At 42.2% G+C, this 24,045-nt stretch overlaps 1 long non-coding RNA gene across 2 annotated transcripts; it reads right to left on the bottom strand.

The window, feature by feature from the left end:
• Positions 1-18,821: 18,821 nt before the first annotated feature.
• LOC102022682 lies at positions 18,822-23,715 on the bottom strand. Of its 2 annotated transcripts, none has more exons than XR_259942.2 (3): positions 23,553-23,715; positions 20,815-20,965; positions 18,822-19,668 (listed from the first exon to the last, which is right to left on the bottom strand). It is a non-coding gene; the product is annotated as an uncharacterized LOC102022682 (long non-coding RNA). The 2 variants fall into 2 exon arrangements; XR_001232798.1 differs by lacking the exon at positions 18,822-19,668 and adding an exon at positions 20,425-20,727.
• Between the last annotated feature and the right edge of the window lie 330 nt (positions 23,716-24,045).

The following is a 24,045-nucleotide window of genomic DNA, read 5'->3' as shown; positions in this document are numbered from 1 at the left end:
CTGTCTGCACTGTATTAAAATTCCCACTTTTTTGAGGGGGGAGGACAGGGTCTCACAGTTCAGGCTCACCTTGAGCTCATTTTATAGTCCAGGCTGGTTTCAAACTTGCAGTGATCCTCCTGCCTCAACCCCCTGAGTGCTGGGATTACAACCCCCTGAGGTATGTGCCACCACACCCTGCTTCCACTTTCCAATAGTTACTGCATAATCCCACTACAATGTTTAGCAGGGGTTTGGTGGGGGAAAGATGCCACCACCCTGAAGCCCACAGGGACTGTGCTGCAGTCCCTTGTGTGTCCCTGATGTTCAACCCAGTGCCCACCTTTCCTAGGAGGCCCTCAGTGAAAGGATGTTGAGCTGAAATGAATGAAAACATCTTTATATAAATGTGCTCCTGCTGGGTGTGGCGGTATACTCCTGTAATCCCAGTACTGGGGAACCTGAGGCAGGAGGATTGGTATGAGTTCAAGGCCAGCCTGGGCTACATAGTAAACTCAAAGCCAGCCTGAACTACACACTGAAATTTGTCTCCAAAAGCAAACAAACAAACTAAAAATAATAAATGTGCTACACTCTAAGGAAACTCAAAGTACATCGAGATTTATGCAAGAAAGTCATAAGAAGCTAGTGATGGTTTGGATATAAGGGAAGTAAAAATTCACAGTACAAATGGTTTCAAATGATTTTCTTTCTGTCTGTCTTTTTCTTTCCATCCTCCCTCCATTTTTTTTTCTTTTTGGCTCTGGAGATTGAATTTAGGGCTGTCTTAGTGATCTAATCCTCAATGCTTTTTTAGTTTTTATTTTGAGACATGGCCTTGTGAAGTCATCAAGTTGCCTGGACTAGGCTTGAACTTGCAGTCCTCTTGCCTCAGCCTGTCAAAGTGCTGGCCTTATGAGTGGATACCACATATGGTTAAAAATGACTTTAAGCAGGAAGTTCTTATACTGAATGAACAATTAGATCCAGTATTGAGAACATTAATCTTTGCATCCAGTTGGGGGAATATATTCATCTCATAGACTAAGGAATATTGAGCCTTCTTTTTAAAAAGTCAGTAAGGAAAACCACAGACTTGTTATTTCTTTGTGGTATCAAAACATGTGATACCTGTTCTGATACCGCAGAAGGGAAGAGGAACATCACTGGTTCTACTATGGACTTAGAAGCTGAATTCCTAAGACCAGAGTTCTAGGGGCTTCTTCAACTCATCACGGCGAGGCCTCCTTTCTATTTCCAAGCTCTTGGATGTATGGTAGAGCTGGTTCTGGGGAAGAAAGTCCAGGTACTGTTCTTGGGGAGAAATGGGGAGCATGTCACACCCCTGGACAGTGGTGGGTTAGGTGTCCACGTGTGAGTCCCGGGCCCTTCTAACAGCCACCACTCCTAGTGTGGGAAATTCCTCCTGCTGAAAACTGAACATTCTGTGGGCCCTTGGGCTGCAGAAGAGACTCTAGTTCCAGGGAAGCCAAGGGGCAGACAAGATCTCAGAGAAGAAGCGACGAACCCAGAGAAGACAGCTCCTGAAATATGAGATGAATTACACTGTATGCTGTAACACTCCACTCAGTTACACAGTTCACATGTCCCTGAAGAAAGTATTTACCTATATTAAGGGCCACACCATTGGCTACATAAAGGATCTTTTGTGGATCATAAGATAGCCAGTAGTGTTTTGTGATCAATACTGGGAGACACAATTTTAGCCACAAAAACAAAGTTGATTCGATTTGATTTTGCCTCTAAATCACATAGTTTGCCAGTGAATAATATAAGGTTCTTTATGCAGGAACTGAACTTTTAAAATACCATCCAAATTTAATAATTATTTCAAAGCAGGATAATTATGTTTTAATGCTATTGTATATTTATGAATAATCAACTGTCTCACAGCTGCCCCACAATATTTCTCCCAGTCGCTCCGTGGGGATCCTGAGGCCTGGCTTCCTTATTCCCTTTGTATTTGTCTCAGTGCCTTTGTTCTGAGTATTTCTTTTCCTGAAATCCCCCTACCCTTTATAGGCCCAAATCTATTCATTCTTTTTTTCTTTATAAAGAAAATAGCCTTAAATATGACCTCTCTTGCAACTCCATACAATTTTTTGAAAGCCTCTAATTTATTGATACATTTTATTTTGTTTTGGTTTTTCTCCAGTACCGGGAACCGAACTCACGACCTTGCGCTTGCCAGGCAGGCGCTTTTGCAGCTGAGCTAAATCCCCAGCCCCTATTGATACATTTTAGATATACATAATGATGGCATTCATCCTAGGGAATTTGTACCTGTATGTGATATACCTTAATTCATCTTTTCCTCCATTCCCTTATTCTCCCTTCAACCCCTCTTCCCTTCCTTATTTATAAAAGCTTTGTTTCCATTTTTTCCTTCTTTTCTTTTTTTCCTTTTTTTCCTTTCCCCTTCTCCCCTCCCTAGTTCTCCTTCCCACTGAGTGTTTTCTTCCTATTTCATGATATCTAGTAACACTTTGGTCCTTATTTATACTTTCAGTTTCTCATACCAGAGAAACAATGTGATATTTGCACATGTGTGTTTGATTTATATCACATAGGAGTATGGTCTCAAGGTCCATCTATTTAGCTAGAAATGTCTCTAGTTTATCCTTCTTTATGGTTGAGTAGTACTCCATTGTATAAAAAACCCCACATTTTCTTTATCCATTCCTTGGTTGATGGGCAGGAGGGTTGTTTCCAAGATTTAGCTATTACAAATTGTGTTGCTATGAATAGGCTGTACTTGATCCAGCCATACCCCTTCTTGTATCTTCCCAAAAGAATTAAAAACGTCATACAGAGTGATATATGCACATGCAAACCTATTCATTCTGTAGGGCTCTGTTCGATGCTGATTCTTTGCAGAGAATTTTGTGCACACATTGGCAGCCCTACTCATTGCTCCTTAGCCCACCGGTAGGACTAGAAGAAAGTTCCTTTAAGTGCTGACAGTTCCTGTCCCTTCCAGAGCTGTGGGATAAGCACTCCCATTTCCTCATCTTTGATCGCAACCATTCTGAGCCACGTTCAGCCTAGATGTGGTTGCTCATAGCATTAACCTGTGTTGATTTTTTTTTCCTTTTCTGACACTACATGTGTACCCTGAGATCCTCTGCCTTTCCCCATATTATTTACTCCCAATTCTTGTTTCAGGATCTGCTTTTGGGAAACCTAAACTCTGAACCACTTCCTCAATGCATGTGGCATCTTTGTAGCCTCGTGACTCACACCTCTTCAGCTGGACTTTCCTCACTGCGTTATTATCCTTCGCCTCGTCTGTGGCCCTCTTCCGCAGGAGTGGGTAACTGTTTGAGGACAGGGTAACTGGCGAGCTGCCTCTTGTTTTCCACACTGCCTAGCACCTGACTTTTCAGGGCAGTCAGAATCTGCTTACTGAATATAGGAATAATGAATGGTGAGTAAGGGGATGGTGATCAAGTTCCTTTCACTGCATGCTTTATCAGTGCGAGGTTAGGCAGAACATATCCTGCAGGGCTGCATCCCTAGTCTGTAGCACATGGGAGGGACTTGAAAGATGCCAGTGTAATAAAAGAAAAATGTACCTGGCTGAAACAGCAATCCTCAGGAGGGGAAGGCAGAGTTTTCAACCAGATCCGTGTTCCGTTCGTGGTCAGTTGGTCAATGGTATTTGAGAAGCCTGCATGTTCTGCTGACTTTAGAGACCTCTGGGAGCCAAACCCAGTTTTCTAGGACCTCATGGAAACAGCCCAAACAGTCTGTCAGCCTGGACTCTGTCCCTGTCTCTATGAATGAGCCTCAGGACTGGCCAGCGGCAAGAGGGGGGCCTGCTTCTCTGACAGCTGTCAGCTGCCCATGGACGCAGGAAACCAACTCAAGTTGTAGCCGATAAAATTCAGACTACTCTGAACCGCCGAAGGGAAGCCTTAAAATCCCTCACATAATGCCCTAGGGCCTGATCTCAGCCTGAAGAACCCCTGGGGGCCCAGGGCTTGGCTGGCCTCCACCAGGATGGGAGGGAAGGGGAGCCTGGGTGATTCTTTAGAGACAGGCCAATTCACACTGGCAACTGCTTGAAGTATTTTCATACTGGTGGACTGTGTTGATGCATCAGGGTTCGGGCTGGTAGAAGTAGGATTTCCTTGCATCCAGGAAATTGTTCAGTGCAGTAGTGTGAGGCTTTACCAGAACTAAGGTGTGGTGGCCAGGGCCCTAACACGCACTAAATGGTCACCCGACATAACAGCTCACAAGGAGAGGACTTGGGAGGTGATATTGCCCTGTGCAAGTTACATGAACATACTCAGCCTCAGTTGCCTCCTTGTTACTGGAAACTATGATTACAGTTCAGGACAACATGGGAGATGATGCTTGCAATCCATCTGGCCACTGTACACGCCCAAAACATGTCCTTTCTTTGTATGTTTTCTTCTTTCTTTTACATTTTCTTTCTCATTTCCATTATACCTTGAAAGAAAGTAATAAACTGTATTCTCAAAGCATCTCATGTTTTATGCCTATCTTTAATAAACTATTTACTGACTCATTTATCTCTTGAATGCTACAGAGACACATACAGAAATACATAGGCTCTACAGCTCTTTGTTAAGAGTAGGCACAAGTAGCGAGCCCTTTCTAATTCTCCTCCAGGGCCTGTCTAGGTCCTGGCTTTGTGTGCTGCCCTTTCCTCACCATTGTGGTGTGGCTAAAAGCACATACTCATAATATAAAAGCTGATAATTCTCACCACAGACCTTAAAATCTAACAAGTCTCTGAGGAAGACATGCTCCTCATCAGGCTGAATAACCTGAGGTGGACACCTTCGTCTGATTTGGGAATTTAAGAAAGTAGAAAAACTCAGAAAGGAAGCAAGGAGAGATAGTTAGGAAAGGAAGAGAGAGACAGAGAGACAGAGAGAGAGTGAGGGAGAGACAGAGACAGAGAGACAGAGACAGAGAGTCAGATAGACAGAGACAGAGAGACAGAGAGAGAGAGACAGACAGAGAGAGAGAGACAGACAGACAGAGACAGAGAGAGACAGAGAGAGACAAAGATAGGGAGAGACAGAGACAGAGATAGAAAGAGACACAGAAACAGACAGAGACCCTTAGAAAGTATCCCATACAACTCAGAAAAGTAATTAAAGACTTCATAATTTTCAGCATTAAAAAGTTTATAATTTAAGTATATATACTTGACAACAGAGAAGCAACCATAATGTCATATAGTTAATGAGCTTTAACACATATTTTCTTGGGATATTGGGAACACTGAAAAAAAAAGTGTAAGCCAGATCAACTTTGTGAAGGACAGAAAATAAGTTTTAAAATCTCTTATGACAGGTGAAAGACAACTCACATCTGTCACAGATTTGTCAGGGGCTAGAGTGAGTTAAATACATTTCAATGTACAGATTTATAGTATTATTGCTCTATCTTGGTATACAAATCTACTAACCAAACATTAATGGCTTAGATTTGTACACTTAATTGCTTGCAATGAAAATAGTTATGGGGATATACCCAATACTTTATCTTACTTCTGAACAAAGGACTGACTTTAAAATGCTTATGGATTATAAGAATTATAAGAATAATTATAAGAAAAATTATAAGAGTAAGAGTTTACTCCAGCTCTTCCAGCTTCTGGATTACATATGAATAGAGTTGCTTATAGCCATCTACCTCTTGGAATGGTGAATATACTCACATACGTGGATACACTACGTTGATGTGCGTGCTGTGGTTGCCATAGGGATTGTGGTTGTCTTTGAGGGGAACGCATGGAGGGCTGGGTGGGCATGCAGATGGACAGGGCCAGGGGAGATACTTCCTATGGAAGGTTATTAGAGCATCAGGCCAGCATGAGGGACACTCATGTCGACACCGATGTGGGGAACTAAAGGATGGTGCAGCCTGTGTAGGAGGAAGAGTACCTAAAGGGGAAGCACAGGGAGCCTGTGGGTTGTGGAAGCAGAAAATAAAAGGAAAAGAGGCCAGATAGCTTGACAGAAGTTAGTTCCCATCAGTCATGGACTCAGAGCAGATAAAAAAGGCTCTAAAATCTGAGGAGCTCAGGGCTAAAATGTTGGACTGGGGGTTTCTCTAGGGTTGGAGAGTGAGGTTGATGAAATTCAGAAGTATGATTGTAAGAAAGATTTAGATTAGATGATGAAGAAAAAAAGACTCTGCTAATAAGAAGGTTTAGTCCCTAAAGTAGAATCATGAAGCTATCCTACATTCACATTGTTAGAGCAGCCGCCCTGGCACTTGTGATAGGCAGAATAATGGCCCCAAGGATGCCTGTGCTCTGATACAGAACCTGTGAATGCATTAACCTTACAGGGCAGAATGGATGTTCAGGTGAGATGAAGTTAAGAACCTCACAATGGGGAGTTAGCTTGTATTATGATTACCTGGGTGGGTCTAACCTAATCACAGGGATTCTTAGGAGCAGGTAATCTTTCCAGGATTTTATCAGAGGCAGATGTGACTATAACACCAACAGAAACACAGTAGTAGAAAACCAGCCTCAATAGCTCTCTATGCTTGCTTCTAGTTCTATGATTCCTTAATCCAAACTGGCTTATCAAACACTTCCTGCCATATGAACAACTTTCCCATTAGCTTTACCTACTTTCTGAGTATGTGATAGCATAAAACACTGAAGTCAAGACAAATGGGCTTAATGAACTGGCTTATCTTGATTTTTGTAAACATTTTCTCATTGATCAAAGGTAGTGTTCTTTTTTTGCTCTCTGTTCACTCAGAATAGGCCAATCCAAACACATTTCTTTTTCAGTGAGTTCAAATATGCTTCCCCTGTACATTGTCAGGGTTTTGTGCTCTAGGACCTTAGGAAATTAAGTTTCACATGTTACCTTTTTAGCTGCCAACATGGGTCACTGACACCTGAACAGATGCGATTTAATTAAAGCTTGAATGACAATGTACCAATGTGATACCCCGAGAAAACCAATGCTGGTGGGAGAGAGCTCAGCATGGTACCGATGCTGAATCCATTAGCAAGAGGTGAGTGCTCAGGGAACACAGGGTGAGGGTCACACTGACCCAGTCTCCTTAGCCTGCAGACTCCTTGGGGTTGCTCTATGAAGAGATTCTCTTTAAAAGCAACCACTAGGTAAAACTTCTTAAAATGATTATTTTTAAGGATGAAAATAAATACTTATATTAAGAACATGGAAACATTTTGGAAAGGTAATTATATCTATTGTCTTTCTTCCCAGAGTGTTCTTGCTTAGCCTGTTTTGCAGCTCAGAGGGAAGAAGAGGTGTAGAGATAGATCTATTTTCCAAAGATTAAAAAATAATAAAATTTGGTTTCTCAGTAGGTGGGAGGGTCACAGCCCCTGAACCATGGATTTTTTTCAAACCATTGTTCTCTAACCCCCTTTTTGTCTCAAAACATTTGGAATCCCTAGACTAGAAAACAAATCCAGAGCACATCGTTATATTTTATTCTATTCCACCCCACTGAATTAAATTAAATTGATATTTATTGAGCACCTTTGTATCAGGCTTTGTATCAAGAATTGAGAAAACAAATCAATGAGGTACAGTTTTTATCCCCAAGGGATTCACTGTTGAACCCCAAAAAACGCAAAGTTCAGTTGAGAGGTTAGTGCTGTAACAGGGTAAGCACTAAATATACCGGGAGAAGAAGAGAAAAAGATGAATTAAATTGACAAGGAAAATACCCAGGAAGGCCTCCTGGAGGAGATGGCGCCTTTATGGGGGCTTCAGCTAACAGCGGCAAGGAAGAAATACTTTTGTAGGCAGAGGAAGCAGCTCTGCAGGTGAATTTTCTCTCACCCACAAAGGGCGGGCCATAGCACTGGGAGAAGATTGGGTGCTGTGGGACGGTAAGTATGTGGAACGTGGACTTTGTTTCTAGAAGGATCTCCACGTGAGTCTTGCCACCAACTTCAGCCGTGACTTTTAGAAGGTTCTTTAAGCTTTTAAAGCCCCATTTTCCTTTTAGGAACATGGAGATACTGATAGTGTCTAACCTTGTAAGGCAGTTCTGCTCTGAGGATGAAATAAGTTGCTTCGCACATTGTTAGCTCTCTAGCAGGAAGTAGTATCAGTGGTTCTAGGAACTGGCTAAACATGATCTAGGAACTTGATGGCATCTCTGTTCTACTGCTATAATTTTGTCTGGGTCATAAAAATGTCATGGGCATTAACCTCATTTTCTCCCTTTTGCTAAAGTCATTGTAGACAAAATTGATCAGATGTGAGCAGCGGTGCAATCTGATAGCAATGTGCAGATGAAACAATGGGGGTAACAAACAGGGCTGGCTTTGGGGGAATTCAAACAATGCAGTTGCATAGGGCTCCATATTCAAAAGGGCCCTACATTTGGTTTCTGCCGTCATGGCCTTGAAATTCTTAACAATTTTTGAACAAAGTGTTGTTCAAAAGTTCTATAAATTCTGTAGCTGGTATTGGTGACAGGGTTGTTCCGAGGCAACCTGTCTCTTACATTCCCCTGCTCCCATCTGGCTCAGAGTTTGTGGGATCATACAGTTCTTGGTATGGTGCTGAGGTGAGGCAAAACCTACTTATGGCTTCTGGGGCAAACCTGGCATAGCCTCTACCTCAGGAGTTTCTACTGTCAAAGGTGGAGCTAAGTGTACATGGGAACATCAACAGATTACTTGGCAGGTGTTAGAGACAGGGATGGAGAGGGAGTCGTGGAAACCCAGGGAAGGTTGTGCAGGGATTGCAGTGTAACATTTATTAATGTTGTTTGGCTTCTTTATATTTCCTTGGCAGGATGGGTTATTTTTCTCATGACTCTATTTTCATGAGTGAGGATCCTGTGAAGAGGTTTCATAGTAGTATAAGTCTTAAACTCAAAATGATGAAAAACATAGATGTGTCTGAGCATAACCCTTATTCCTGTCCCTGGGATGATAGACTGGATTCTGGAAGTTCCACCGCACCAGACAGTCTGAAAGGCTGCAAATAACTATACCAGGCAAACAGGTAGCTGGGACTGACTGGATCTTGTCTTAAGGTCCTCGGACAGATTTCCTAGTAACTTTTCTCTTGGCAATCTTGCCGTTTCTGTAATAAGTACTCCTTCCTTCTCACTCAGAAATACCTGGAGAGATTCCTTTACTGGGATGAAAGGGTCTTGTGAGGGATCTTCAGTGTTATAAGACATTTTCATTCATCACCCAAAGAGATGATTTGGGTAAAATTTTGGTTTTGTCTTTTTCTCTGACAAGAGGCATTCAGTCAGCACTCTATCTCCATGGGTTCTGTATCCACTGATTCAAACAACCTCTCAGAGAAAATATTTGAAAAGAAAATTGTGTCCACACTGAAATGTAGAGTTTTCTTCTCTGTCATTATTCCCCTAAATAATACAGTAGAATAACTATTTACACTGTGTGTTTACTGTATTAGGTATTGTAAGTACAAATAATTGAAAATATGCAAGAGGATGTGAATAAGTTATGTGCTGATTCTAAGCCATTTTTACATGAGACACTTAAACAACCTCAGATTTTGGTATCTGTAGGGGGTCCTGGAAACTATCCCCCACAGAGTCAGAGGGACAACTATGAATAGTCTAAATGTTTAGACTGTGTCTTAGTTACTTTCCTCATTGCTGAGACAAAATACCCAACACCCTCAAGTTAAAGGAAGAAAGGTTTATTTCAGCTCACAGTTTGTAGAGATTTCAGTCTATTGTTGGCTGGCTCCAAGGCAGGATGGTATGGCAGAGAAGAAACAGTCCATGGCAGGGCAAGCACCAAGCAGCAAGCAGCAAGGAGCCAGCCTTTTTTCTTTCTCTTTTTATCCCATCTAGGATAAAAGCTTATTGGTTAGTGGTATCCACACGCGTGGGTGGGCCTTCTCATTATCCACACTCAGAACTGTGCTTAACCAATCAGTGGACTTTTTTTTTTTTGGTTTTTGTTTGTTTGTTTGTTTGCTTTTCTTCCGGTACCGGGAATCGAACTCATGACCTTGTACTTGCCAGGCAGGCGCTGTGCCACTGAACTAAATCCCCAGCCCCCAGTGGACTAATTTAGTTATCACATACTCTTAATCTCACTATCACACACCCTTAGTCCATATTCACACAAACTAGATCTAGCCACCCCTGAAAAGTCCCACATATGAGTATTTGAGGCTTTGAGGGGGGAGATATAGATACAAGCCTAGTTGACTGCAAGGTGACCTCGAATAGCAACATAGACTCCTAGTGAGCTTTACAGAGGGAGCCTCTGTGCTAGTCGGTTCTGCTATGCTTAGCACAGTGCCTTCTGGGCACCTGGCAAGGGCTCAAGCAATGTCTATTAAAATGAAATAGAATGATAGTGGGGTGGGAATGAACACTGTCAGGAATCTGAGTACCAAGGAACAATTCTGAAAGGTAAAATGAGTTTCTACTGCTTCACCTGTTGAAAAATAGCAAACCATGGTAAGTTCTTGACCAGTTCAGGGCCCTGGAGTGCACCTACCTTTCAACATCAAGGTTATGACTCCTTGATGCCAAGCAACTGCATTGACTGATCTCCACTTTCCCTGAACTGGCCCAGTGTATGCAGAGAGCATGGCAGAGTGCTCCAGCCTCTCTTCAGTTGTGGAAACTCAGGTCTGAGCCTCTCTCCAGAATATTTCCCAGCTGAGTTGATTCAATGTGTTGCATTATTCTAGTTACCCAGATAGCCTTTCCAAGCAGAAACAACAGCTTTGGAATCACTTACAGCCAAGACACAAATGTGCTCGTCTTTAACAGAATGTGGCTCTGTGTCAGAGCCAAGTCCCACCTTCGGATGTTGACACTGCTCCTTTGGAAGACGGCCGGGAGCTGGGAGCCCTTCTCCACAGACCTCAGCCTGGCCTTTTGATTCCAGTCATGTTCTTCAGCAGCAGAGGAAGGCATTGAAGGAGCCCTCAGGAGTTGAACCCCTGCTCTTTCTTTCCTTTCCAGGGCTTCTCATAAGACAACACTGAGCATTTGTTTTACTTGATGGGGAGAGAGAAAGAAACAAAGCAAGTAAAACTGAATACATTTCAAGTGGTGCATCTTTGTAGTTGGAGATCTGAGATCAGGCTCATGCCCCAGTGTCTTTCTCCTTATTTCTGGTTTCTCTTCTGAAAAGCAACTGGCTGTGGGCCAGATGGCCACCACCACCATGATTACTGTGTATCAGTCATGCAGCACCACATATGTGCAAAGTGACTTACAATCATGCTTTGTGATTTATTAGAAACAAAATAATTTTTTTTGTTCTTTTTTTCTGGTACCAGGAATTGAACTCATGACCTTGCCCTTGCCAGGCAGGTGCTGTGCCACTGAGCTAAATCCCCAGCCCCTACAAAATAATTTCTTTAAGTAAACTGACTTTTCATCTGCAGAGTGTTTGTCCACTGCTGCTCTCTGGTTCACTCAACTCAGGCAGCAAAAATAAATGGTTCATTTTCACTTCTGAATTCGAGTACATTTGTACATCACTCTTAAATTTTAGAACATAACACTTTGGTGAAAAGTAAAAGCCAAATGCAGTTTTTGTGAAAATTTTCTAGTCTTACATGAAAGCATCCTTTCTGTAGTCCTTGTGATATTGGTAGCTGTAGTGAATTTAAATGAGAAATAGGGACAGACTGAAAGGAAGAAGAGAACGACTTAGGTCTGAAGTAAATGTAGCCACTTCTGCAGTCACTGTGCTATTACTTCTGGGAGATAACTAACACAGCACAGGAGGGGAGTGTTTGCTGAGAGAGGAGATTAGGTCACCCCCTTGCTTGAACCTGTTGATGTCCAGCCAGCGTCTGGACTAGACACATAAAGAAATAAATTGAGTTTATTTGCTGAAATTCTCATTTATAATGCCCTTAGGTCAAAGGAAAGGTATCAAGGAAAAGAGATTTTTGATTGACTGCTAATGAAGTAGAATGTTTTTCCTATGCTTACTGAAATTTGTGTGTGTATGTGTGTGTGTATGTATGTGTGTGTGTGAGAGGGAGAGGGAGGGGAGGGGAGAAGGGGAGAAGGAGAGAGGGATTCCTGTTTATGCCCCTTGTATATTTTTTCTGCTGTAGTAGGTGTGCTTTTTATTCTCCTTCTCAAAACACACTTGTTAAACACTTGTAAAATGCAACGGACCAGCTTTTGGCTCTCTTGATCCTAACCACATACAGATACATACCGAGACACTTGGCTGTTCTGTGATCTCTGCTTGGCACTGTAATCTGGTAAACTGTGCCTAAACTGCTTTAATGAAGAAGTTTTGGCTTCACATTTTTCTCTTTAAAACTTTTCCTTTTTCCCCATCTCAGATCTGAAGTACACACCTGAAGTGGTACAAGCTAGCACTTTCATGCATTTAATTTCTACCAGTGTGTCCTCAGAGTGGCCTAAGCTCTGTGCCCTGGATCCACCATACTCCCCTCTGCTGAGAATCCTTTCTTAGGTCTGCACTCTGTGCAACCTGCCCCGCTTTCCTGTCTTCATGAATCTGGTGATGAAGAACCAGAGAATGAGTTGATGTTGATGAACTCCAGGGAACACTCTGGGGCACCTACTGTGCTTTCATCAGTTGGTGGCGAAGGAGGAGGTCTATTCCTGACCACTGGGAGTATGGCTTCATCAGACAGTCAAACTGTAAAGACAGGACAGGCTTCAGTTATGAACAGTATGAGGCCATATTTGCTTAAGGGTTTGAGGAAATGACTAAAAAATGAGTGCTGTAAGAGTCAACGGGGAAAGAGCTGTGGGAACTGAAAGGATGGAGAAGTACTGCTGGAGACATTGGAAGCTGAGTTTGAATTTTGAGGAGTGGCTCATTCTGGCTGCAGATATGCTGTAGACAAGAAGGGAAACTGAACCTGGATTTCTGTTGCAGAGAATGGGGAATTAAGGTGGACACGTTGGGCAGATCTGGTTACCACGTCATCTCAGGGACAAGTGAATCCTGGGCTGAGGGCTGAGAAGCCCCTGGAGGTTCCCGAGCAGGAAACTGGGATGTTTCAGGAGGACAGCTTTGGCTGCAGCCAGGGGCAGAATCCAGCTGAGTGGGGAGCCTCAGCCTGTGCTCTGTGGTCCTGCTGTGGTGTTGGAGGAGTGCTACATCTGAGTAGGGCAGTCAGAACGGACCCAGTGGGCCAGGGATAGGATTTGACATGTGATGGGACATATGTCAGAAGTTTAAAGCTTGACTCTTGGGTGGAGTCGTTGACAATGATATGCAAAATGTTAGAGAAAGTTGTTTCTGATCCTTGGTGAAAGAGTGAAGAAAGGTCATGCATGTTCAGGCTTTGGGGGAGGGGGAGCCCATTCCTCTCCATGCTGTATACCTGTGCTGCAACTGGTGTGACATCCTGTGGGCTGCTGCTGCAGCTTCCCTGGCTCCTGACCCCAGGCTTCATCAGGACCTTTGTCTCCTGGCTCTTTCCCTCCTCCTCTTACAGTCACCTAAGTGTGGTTTGGCTGGCTTGGTGCTACTCTTGACTGCAGGAGATTTCATGGGGTGGTCAAGGAGCCCATCCACTTTGCGCCTCTCCTTGGCTCACTAGCGTGTTTTCTCCCTGCAGTGCTTTCCTAGTCATCATATGTGTGTGTGTGTTGAAGGACTAATCATGTAGACACTGTGCATGGCCTTTTCTTCTCTGGATCTTAGGAACTCTGTGCCACTCTGCTGATTCTTGGGGGCTCTGCCCAGGAAGGGACTACAGCTTTTTCGTTGTCAGTTTCTCTAACCTATCATCATACATCATACTTCATGCTCCCCCCCCCCCAACTCTTCTGCTTCAATCTCAGGCACATGCCCAGCTAGAATTCATTTTTTGAAGGTTATTTTTCAATTTCAAGCAACTTAGTGGTGAAAAGCATTGCACATAAGCCTTTGACTACATTTGTCTTTATTTCCACAGTATGAATTCCTAACAAAGTCAAAGCATGGAAACACTTAAAAGATCTTGATGTTTGTGTCCAAGTTGTTCCCAGAATTTCACACTGCTAAGTTGCTCCCAGCATTCCACACTGCAGCAGCTATTTACTCATGTTGTTCACACCTTAGGAGATTGAGCATTATCTCTTATGGAATCTGCTCCATTTGGAGACTCCCTCATACCATGTAGTTTTAAATTGAATGTCTTGATTTGTAGTGAGAGTGCATATTCAGAAAGTATTTAGGAAGCTTTGAGACTCGTGTGGATTTGGAAAGGGAGATGGGAAGGGCCTTGATAGACTGGGGAAGGAATGACAGTTTATGCTCAGGATGATCGGTGGGAATGCAGGAAGAGGAATAGAGAAATGGAAACTCACTAGGAAGCAGAATGGGAATCTTTCTAGGAGGAGGGGCTGACCCAGGACATCCCGGTGCTACCTAAACTTCCAACTACTCATGAACCTGGTGTAGTCAGTCACTTCCATTTTGCAGCCACCGTGTTAGAAAAGGATAACATTTCTTTTTTTCCTAAGTAAACTAGAAGACAGAAACTGTAAGGTTGACATATAGCACATTCCAAGTGGGACCCATTTGCTGGCTAAGCAGTAGATCAGCACAAATTATGAGCATTTAGACATGTGTTAACCTACTAATTGAGGAAGGGAGACACTGGATGATGAGGTCTCCCTAGATGCCCTTGATCTTCCCCTCCTGATTCCCGAAATACCAATTAACACTCTCAGTCAACACTAGAAAACATATGGTGAGGATAAACACTACCCTATAAAGAATCTCACCCCTGCTTGTCACAGGACATTAACCAACCCATACTGGCACCCCTAAGGGGGTGGCAGCAGCAAATTGTAATGGAAAAGTTACTGTTTTCCTATTTAACTTTTTATTTGAAATAAAATGTCCTTTTGACATCTAAGAAGAATTTAAGAAAGTTGTGTGTGCGTGTGTATGCGTGTGTTTATGAGTGTGTGTGTGTGTGTGCGCGTGCACGCGCGCGTGCGTACTGGGTTCTTTGTGATCAGCTTCATTCTTATTATTTCTCACATGATGATCTTATGATCTGTTTTTGCTTTGGCATCAGCTCAGCCTAATTGCAAAGGTGATTTGAGGAGCAAGTACATGGAATATTCTGAGAAATCATCCAAATGACTTCCCAAATGGAGGGTAACCTGTGACCACTGGTGACTCCTGTCTTTGTGTCAGGTGTCAGCCTTTGTTCAGAAAGCTCCTGTGTCACGGGAAGTTCATGTGAAGTTCCTCAGCAGTAACGAGCTCATCATTTCCCAGTGTTTCCCAAAGGAGAGACGGAGCCACTTGAAGGGTAGGTGCACTGGTAGTTCACGTGGGAGGACAATAGGCTGATATAGTCACCAGGCTCACTACTGGCAGTGTTCTCGGGTCTGTGTCTTCCCCAGTCCATCCTGAATCAGTGCCTCCTAGGACTTGGAAATTTGCTGTTCTTGCTTACTGTACCTGTGGTGACAAAAGAAAAGCACAAGAAAGACATCCACGTCCTAGTCCCTGGAATCTGAGATATGTTAATTTACATGGTGAAGGGAACTGAGGCTGCAGGTGGAGTAATTTTGCTAATTGGCTCACCTTGAAATGGAAAGAGTATCAAGGTGAATTCAATGTAATCACAAGAGTTCTTATAAGAGGAAGAGAGAGGCAGAAGGAAGCCAAAAAGTTTTCATGGAGGCATGAAAACAAGTTGGACCGACATGATTGGCTTTGAAGGTGGAAAAATGGGGCCTAGAGTCTGAGTCCAAGGGGCTAGTGGCTTCTAGGAGCTGGGAAAGGCAAGGACAGGGACTGTCCCCCAAGCATCCAAAAGAAATTTACTCCTACTAACACTGATTTTAGTTTAGTGAGACCTGTTTGGAACTTCTGAAATCTAGGACTTTAGGGTAATAAATTACACTGTTGTAAGCCACAAAATTTGTGATAATATGTTACAGCAGCAACAGGAAACTAATACAATGTTGTCTGCTCCTGAACCTGAGAACCCATAGTGACACTGTCTGTGGCACCTTTCCCCTGAGCCCCATGCCCTGGTTAGGCTCCTGGTTGTACGTACTGATCGTTTGTCAGCAGTTTGTAATGGCCAGGAATGGGCAGTCTGAGAAGCTCTTGCAGAATATTTCCAAACTGGACTACCAAGGTTGGTGAGGGAATGGGAATATGCAGAGGTATGAAACCTTTCCCAATTCTTGAGAATTATTTTTCCTGTTCTCCTTTAAACCATTAAGACCTATTTTATACTTAAAATCCTCCTTATGTTCTTGCTCATCCTAGACAGTTGCTCTAGGAATTTTGTGCTATTGAGAAAGTGAAAAATCATGAAAAATATTTTGTCTTCAAAGCATCGGTCTGACCATAAAATATTGTGCATTTCCTTATTTATCCAATGGGTATTAACTTAAGCCTTTTTTTTTTTTTTTTTGAGACAGTGTCTCATTATGTAGGCCAGATCAGACTTGAACTTGCTATGTAGCACAGGCTGGCCTTGAACTCCAGATCTTCCTGCCTCAGATTCCCAGCTTAATTTAAGGCTTTTGCTGCACACACTGGCATAAGAATACATCTCACTTGCTCAGGAAATGCAAGCCTGTGGGAAGGTTGAAAGGAGGACATGAAATCTGCCCTCTGGTAGAGGGGCTGAGAGAGATGAAATAGGATGACTATTCTCAGGGAGGTTGTAGCGAGTTTCCTAAGAGTGTTATCAGGGGATAGTGGGAGTGTGGAGAGGGGAAAGAGCAGCACCTTGGAGCAGGATAGGTGCTGAACAGTGTCTGAGGGAAGTGGGAGATATCATGAAAGAGTGGATTTGGAGATGTTTGGATCTGAGCTGTGCTTTAAAGGAAAATAAGGTGTATACAGGCAGGACTTATAATTGTGGTCAAGCACAGGTCTGTGAGCAATTCACAGAGGCAGGGAAGGGCATTGGCCCGGTCATTATTTTCTTTATGAACTCTAAGTTGGGCACCTATGTAATGCTAAGCCATGGGTGAGTTTCAGGGATATAGTGTGGATAAACTTTGTGGAAATGATTTTACAATTTCTATGGTGATGAGTTCCATGTGCAAGAAGTACTAGGTGCTATGAAAACATGTAACTGGGCTGCTTCAGTGGTTGATAAGCATTTGGTTGGAACATGGAGTGTTAAGAGAAATAAGGAAGCCATGCCGGAGTGGTAGGGTGGTAAGTGGGAGCCAGTGGAGGTTTTTGAAGCAGATTAGGACATGGAAATCTTGGGGAAAGATGAGAGCTAGAATCCATTCTGGTTGAGCTCATTTTGAGACAAGACAGACAATCCTGCTTGAAGAGACACAAAGCCAGCTTTTGACATCTAGTACTTGTTCCTCCAACAATAGTTCCTGGAAGACTGGATAAAAGATAAAATATATATTTTTTAAAAATGGGATAGACTATCTATTGCAAAAGTCCATCTTCCCTTGAAATGAATTTTGTGATCAAAGCAAGTTTGGTTTGAGAGAAAAGATTTTAACTGCAGCGATAGGAGCAAACTAGCATTTACTCTTAGGACGGAGGAGCTGTATGATTTTTAAAAATAGGTTACTTTTTTCAGGCAACATGATAATGACGCAATGTATAATAGGAGCATACTGAACAAAGAAGCAGGACTGTGAATGCAAACACTGAAAGGGTAGCAATGTCCTGAGCATGTGGACCAGAGGGCAACTCTGGAGTACTCGAAATTGAGTTGCTTTGTTATCTAAGCTGAGTAATGAGCCATGGAGGTATCTATGAGTCATTCTACTTCTGTTTCCAAAACAGACCTGATTTAAGAGGCATTAGAAGGGACGAAGCTGACATTCAGTTGACATTCACAAATATATTTAACTTATTTGTCTTGCAGGCAGGGAACATGTTGGGACAACTTTCAACTGCATTATGTGTGGTCTGGGAGCTTTGATCTCTTTATGCTTTCTTTATATTGAGAAAAAGCTTTGAAGTATCCTGCAGTTATGAGTACAGTAGATGCCTATTGTAGTGGGTTGCTACGAAATTGATTTGACTCTACTAAGAGTCAAACTCTTGTCTCCTGATGAAAATCTTCTATGCTTTAAACACCTTTTGCCCCCAGTAACCTAAGAGAAGAAAGTTAGTCTTACTTCCTATTTTCAGCCCAGACAAGGACATTTACCACTTATGTGTGTTCTTCAAGCCATTGATTAGGTAGGGCATTTGTGCCAGAATGGCCGTCACATTAGCCAGGTCACGTGGAGGTGACATGGTTCCCATACGTCTGCAGCTGAGTGATTTTTTCAATTGGAAATAAGTTTTTGAGTAATGCTGATGGTTTTTTTTTTTTTTTTTTTTTTTTTTTGGTTTTTCTCCGGTACCAGGAACTGAACTCACGACCTTGCGCTTGCCAGGCAAGCGCTTTTGCCACTGAGCTAAATCCCCAGCCCAATGCTGATGGTTTTGACATGATGCTTTTTCTTATGCCTATTCCATTGATCAGGGAAATGAAAGTTGTTATGGTTTGTGTCTGGGTGTCCCCCCAAAGCCTCATGTGGTCATGGGGCAGGCTTTTGGAGTTTGATTGATTATGGGTGTGAGAGCTGCACCCACCCTGGGGTGGATAGTTTGCATATGTAAGGGAGAGCAAGAGGCTGCTTGCGGCCATTCCTGGCTTTTGTGCCTGCTACTTTTGCTGTGTTCTGCCGCCATGAGCTGTAGCCCTCTGTCATGTGCCACTCTGCCTTGTAACTTGCAAAGTATGGACTGAAACCTCCACAAACTGTAAGCAAAATAAACCTTTCCTTCCTTAATTTTGGGCATCAGGTATTTTGTCCCAGCAACGAGAGAAAAGTAACCAAGACAAAAGTAAAACTAAAAATAATAGTCTTTTAGATTTTTATTATCCATAGGTCATAAATAGATTGATTTTGTCTGATACCTTTGTGCACATGAAAAAATAAATCTTGCATTTGATCAGCTGAATGTCCTTTTCTCAGCTCTTTGCCTAGGCTTTCCTGATTGGATCAAAGAGTTGAGTAAGTCTAAGCTCCTTTAATCCTACCTTTGCTTTGTCTTGAGACTCACAGCCGAGAGCCCCTGAAGAGAGGTGACCTACACCTGTTGGTCACTGTAAATCTTGGTCATTCTTCAGGGGTCAAAACAAGATTGTACAGCATTCTTGTCCTTCCACTAACTTTTCTTCTTCCTCCCACTTCATTTCCTGCTTCTCATCGCATTCCAGTCCTTATGTATTCCGAGGCAGTTGGCTGTGTGGTATCAATACCTTGGAAGTAGAGACAGGTACTGAGAACAGAGCACTGAGAGGACCCTATAAGTGGAAATGAAACTTTTCCGAGGTTCCACTCAGCCTTTGTCAGACCTTCCTTGGAGCCCTCATCCAGTAGCATGGGTCCTGAGAACTTGCTGGACTTTGCATCTTCTGGGTGAGTCTTAATTTTCCATAGCTTGATGCTGTGTTTTGAAAAGCATATGGAGCACAGGGTTGATCTAGGTAACATCCATTTCTCCCAAGGGGTGGGGTGGAGGAGGTTGTGCTTTTACGATTCAGAGACTGTGGCTATAGACTTAAACAATGAGTTGAGTTTGTAAGTCCTAACAGCGAGACAATGGTCTTTAATAAGCTCAAAATCACCTCTCATTGGATTGACTTTCACTTCAGGAAGATCAGTTTTTGGCTTGCAGCTCATTCAGAATGCTCCTTTAATGAGAAAAGTAGTGACCTGGGAGGAGGGAAGCCCTTTTAGAACACAAATAGCTATTATTACAATTTTAGATAACCCAGTCTAACGCAAGGCCATGTGATTGAAAAGACAGATGATAAAATCTAAATACAAGTACAGCCTGAGAATATATCCTTTCTTCTAGTGCTGACTGTCTGGTTGTGTTTGTTATCTAACCCTGTAATTAGGATGGCATTCAGAAAATATGAGGAAAGTTGGTATTCTTTTCATAACCCCCAAATCTTTGCATTGCTGCTTGAAACTTTTGGCTTCAGCTTTTCCCTGTTCATTAACCATGCCAAAATTTTTAATCTAACACCACTGTTAAAGAGTGGCAGGCTTCCAGGGAAATATATCAGCCAGGCTTATTAATTTCATGCCAAGTGCTGGAGGCGTGAATGTAGAGAACGCTGTTTGACTTTGGATAATAGGAATCAGGCAGCTTAAAGGCAAGGGATAAAGATCAGGAGCCCCACGTCTCAGGAGGAGGAGCAGGTGCAGGCTTCAAGCAAGGCCTTCAGGCCCAAAGGGGCAGCCCATGCTTAAAACAATCTGCAGTGCTGTTTCTTTCTTTCTTCTTCTTCTTCTTCTTTTTTTTTTTTTTTAATTTGGCATGTGCCTCTCACAGCTTAACAGACCGCTGCTCCACAAAGAGGGGTAAACAGAGAAAGGGAAATTAAAAAGGGAAGTCCCAAGGTAGACAAAAACAAATTAGGGCAAACAAATTACACAGAGTCAACAAATAAACAAGGGAACATCTGTGAATATATTTCTTGGATTTTCTGATGCTGAATACAACCTGAGAAATAGTAGAGGGAGGTGAACAGTGCAATCTAGAGCACAGTTCTGCCTGGAGAGAATGAGCAAGCTGAACACGAAAAAAGCCAGAGGTACCCAGAAGTCCAGCTCTCAGCAAGGTGCCTGGGGAGACCAGGAGCTCTGCAGGTGGTCTCGCAGTGCGTGCGGGAGCTGACCCCACTGCATTTCTCACATGCACTCCTGGCTTCCTTTGGGGACAGATAGGGTTGTGTGTTTTGCCAACCCTCCCATAGAAAAGGGCTGTAGAAACAGAAAGAGGTGGCAGTCTGCTCACATGAGCAAACCAAAACAAAGCAAGCAACATTCCAATATGGGACATGTGTTCACCTTATCCATCTTCCACATCTGTTCCAGTGGGCACACGAGCTCTTCCAGCCACTAGACATGTGCCAGGTGTTGACTGGATGTTGGGAAACATTTGAGCTGCTCCTTCTGGCAGTTTGGTTGCTACTGACACAGTTTCTCTCTTATCCCGAGGCTGGCGAGAGAGTTTCAAGGTGGTGAAGGAAGTGTAACATATTGCATACGGTTCACCAAAGGCATCGCTGCATTTAGAGACAGATGAAAATGGTAGGAATTGGCTTATACCACCTCCCGGGGCCCTCTCTTACTACAGACTGTGAGCAATTGAAATACAGTAGTGGAAAAATGACAAATATTTGATTTATTCATTGCATAAATTCAAAGGATACTCAAATACTTTCTAAAAGTTTGAATTGGTAAAGTTTCATGAAGTGTGCACTTCAGGGTCTAGATTACTTTAATTATTGAGCTAAATGCCCTACTAGCCATACTCTCTTTGGAATTCATTGTGCATGTGATAAACTAGAAACATGTAAGAAGACAGAACTATTTCGGAGTGTGTAAATGCAAGAATGAAAGAGCCTCTGGTTCTCCTCCTGTTCCTTATGTACATTATTTTGCTTCACTACTTATTCCTAAGTGGACTATAATGAGTGAGTTGTGCAATACAAGAATTATACTAGATGTGGTCAATTTACATAAATAAGAATGGTACAGTTATATTACACAAGTATATTAGAAATAATCTAGAAGTTAGGATTTGGTCTATGAAGTAAACTGTAAGGAATAACAGTAAGCAGGGAGTCAGTACCAATCAATAACTCATTGACTTGGTAATGGAGACACCCAGACATTTTTTCTAGCTAAGGTGGTTGTGTGATCTTTGTTCAATTATTTGTTTTCTATCTGCTTGCCAGTTTGTAAAATGAGCATGACCATATTTCTTCATAGTCTTTCAAGAAAAAGGAGGAAGTCCAATCAGTGCCTGGGAGATATTATCAATTCCGGACAGAAATTGTCCATAAAAACTCTGGCCTCCATGTATTATTAATTCTCAAGTCACAAGGCTGGAAGGGTTCTTGTGAGGTCAACCTGTTCTCACTCAGTTTGTGGTGCTTGTTATTTGGAATCTCAGAGAAATGCTGTGATGGATTATTTCAAATTCCTTTGTGTTAAGGTATTAAGATGAGGTTCCCAATTACTATCAAAGCATCACTAAAAAGTCATTGTAGGATGGAAGAAATCAATATCATCAAATATTTATTGGGTGTCTGTTGGGTGCTTTGTGTTTCACTTGTAACTATTTGCTATGATTTAGAGTTAAGGTCTATAAGGCTCTTACTTGCTTATTTAGTAACTTTTCTCCCTATCCATTTAAAAAAACTTCAGTTTTTTTTAAATAAGCTAACTATGCCTCTCTGGAATGAATTTGTTAGAGATTTGTAAGAAATTCAGGTTTAATGCCAATTCTGGAGTGAAGGCATGGGAAAATCTTCAGAGTGAAGTATTACTTCAAAGGCTTCAGCCACAGTAAGCCTAAAAGGATAAACAGAATATGGTTTGTAATACTGTTATGATTTTACTTATACAAGAAACCTGGCTCTGACTTAAACTACAGTATTTGTTGTCCTGTAAGTCTTACAGAAAATTATTTCATTAAAATTATACTTTAAAAAATTTTGAGTAGCCTTGATCCGAATCTACCTCCTCTTCTTGATGAAGTACTCAGACCAGTACTTAGCATAAGCTATGTACTTTCTATATCTCTTAGGGCTCTGAAGTTATGGGGAGTGACACGCTTAATACGAATTATGGTGCATTTAGGGAGGATCCATTTTCTGGTATTTCAAATCAGCCAGATGATTATGGCAATCAGCATGTTTGGTGTCTATTTTTACTCAATTTTTCTGGAAAAAGATTTACCTACTATTATGAATTTAAGTTACTTTACTCCTTATACCAATTTTAAATTTATAAGTTAGAGCTGAGAGAACTGGTAATGGTCTTTTGTTAATGCATGAAACTGCTTTGAAATTCTTGGAAGAATGGTGCTATGGAAAATTCAAGGTAGTTATTAGTCTAATTAACCAAATAATTTAATGAGTCCAATTAGTTCTTAACTTTGTATTGCTTGTAGCCTATTAAAATGTAATTACCACTCCTGCTCTCAAATAAGATGGAGTAGCTAGTCTCAGACTAACCCTCCTACTAAGAATAACTATAAAACAGATGTTTGCAGGCTTCAAAGGGAAATTAAGGCAGCAGCCAGGACTGGATACATCAAGATCTCTAAGAGAAAGAAAGTGCATTAAAGTTAACGCTAGATTCATTGTTGATTTTTCCTTTTGGGGCAAGACAATTTTGGGACTGGGCATAAAGTATATACAGAAAGCTTGCAGCAGGGTGATTATTGGGTTGTGATTCAAATATGCAGTTCAAAGCTTCCACAGCAAACATGGAATAAGAGGAGGAACTAGATTAGAGGAAAGGACACTGTAGAACTTTGAGCTCAATGTTCTGCTTGCAGTTTCTCTGTGAGTCATTTGTCATATGCTAAGTATCCATGTGCAATGAGATACTGATAAACTAAGCAGAATGTAGCTGCAAGAAGCTAAAACACTAAAAAGAGAGGGTACTGTACCAGTGCTATGGAGACGCAGTTGGCGTCCAGAAGGAAGAGTTCTGGTAAAGAACTCAAATTTCCACTGATATTCCTGTAGGACCAAATACTAGGAGCCTCAGAAAACTGAAAGTAGACTCACCTGGCCTGAGTCAGGATGATCTTCTAGTTTGCCAAATCCACAAAGAGGATTTCCTATACATTTGAAAAGCAAAAGCAACACAAAATAGTAACAAAAACTAGGCATAGTAATAGAAAGACGAACCAAATGAGCACAAATAAAACAAAAAACCCTCAAACAACAATGAATCCCCTGGGTTGGTGAACTTGATTTTCCTCTTGATTGGCTCGGGAAAAGCCTAGGAATTAGTAAAGTACACTTGTGGGTGTCTTTGGGTGTGACTGCAGGGTATTCCAGAGATGACTAGTATGCGGGCTAACAAACTAAAGTGGCACCTGGAATGTGAGCAGCACCTTCCTGTAGGCTAGGGCCCAGATGGAGCAAAAGCAGAAGGCAGAAGTTTACTAGTATATTCCTCACCTCTTCCCCCATGGGCTGCCATGGGTGAGTAGCTTTGCTACACGATACCCTTTCGCATGAGTTCTGCTTCTCCTGATGCCCACAGCAATAAAAC

Source organism: Chinchilla lanigera, unplaced genomic scaffold, assembly GCF_000276665.1.
Source record: "Chinchilla lanigera isolate Chin_1 unplaced genomic scaffold, ChiLan1.0 scaffold00010, whole genome shotgun sequence".
Taxonomy (NCBI): Eukaryota; Metazoa; Chordata; class Mammalia; order Rodentia; family Chinchillidae; genus Chinchilla; species Chinchilla lanigera.
The sequence above is the reverse complement of the archived record's forward strand: the minus strand, read 5'-3'. Positions and strand labels throughout refer to the sequence as shown.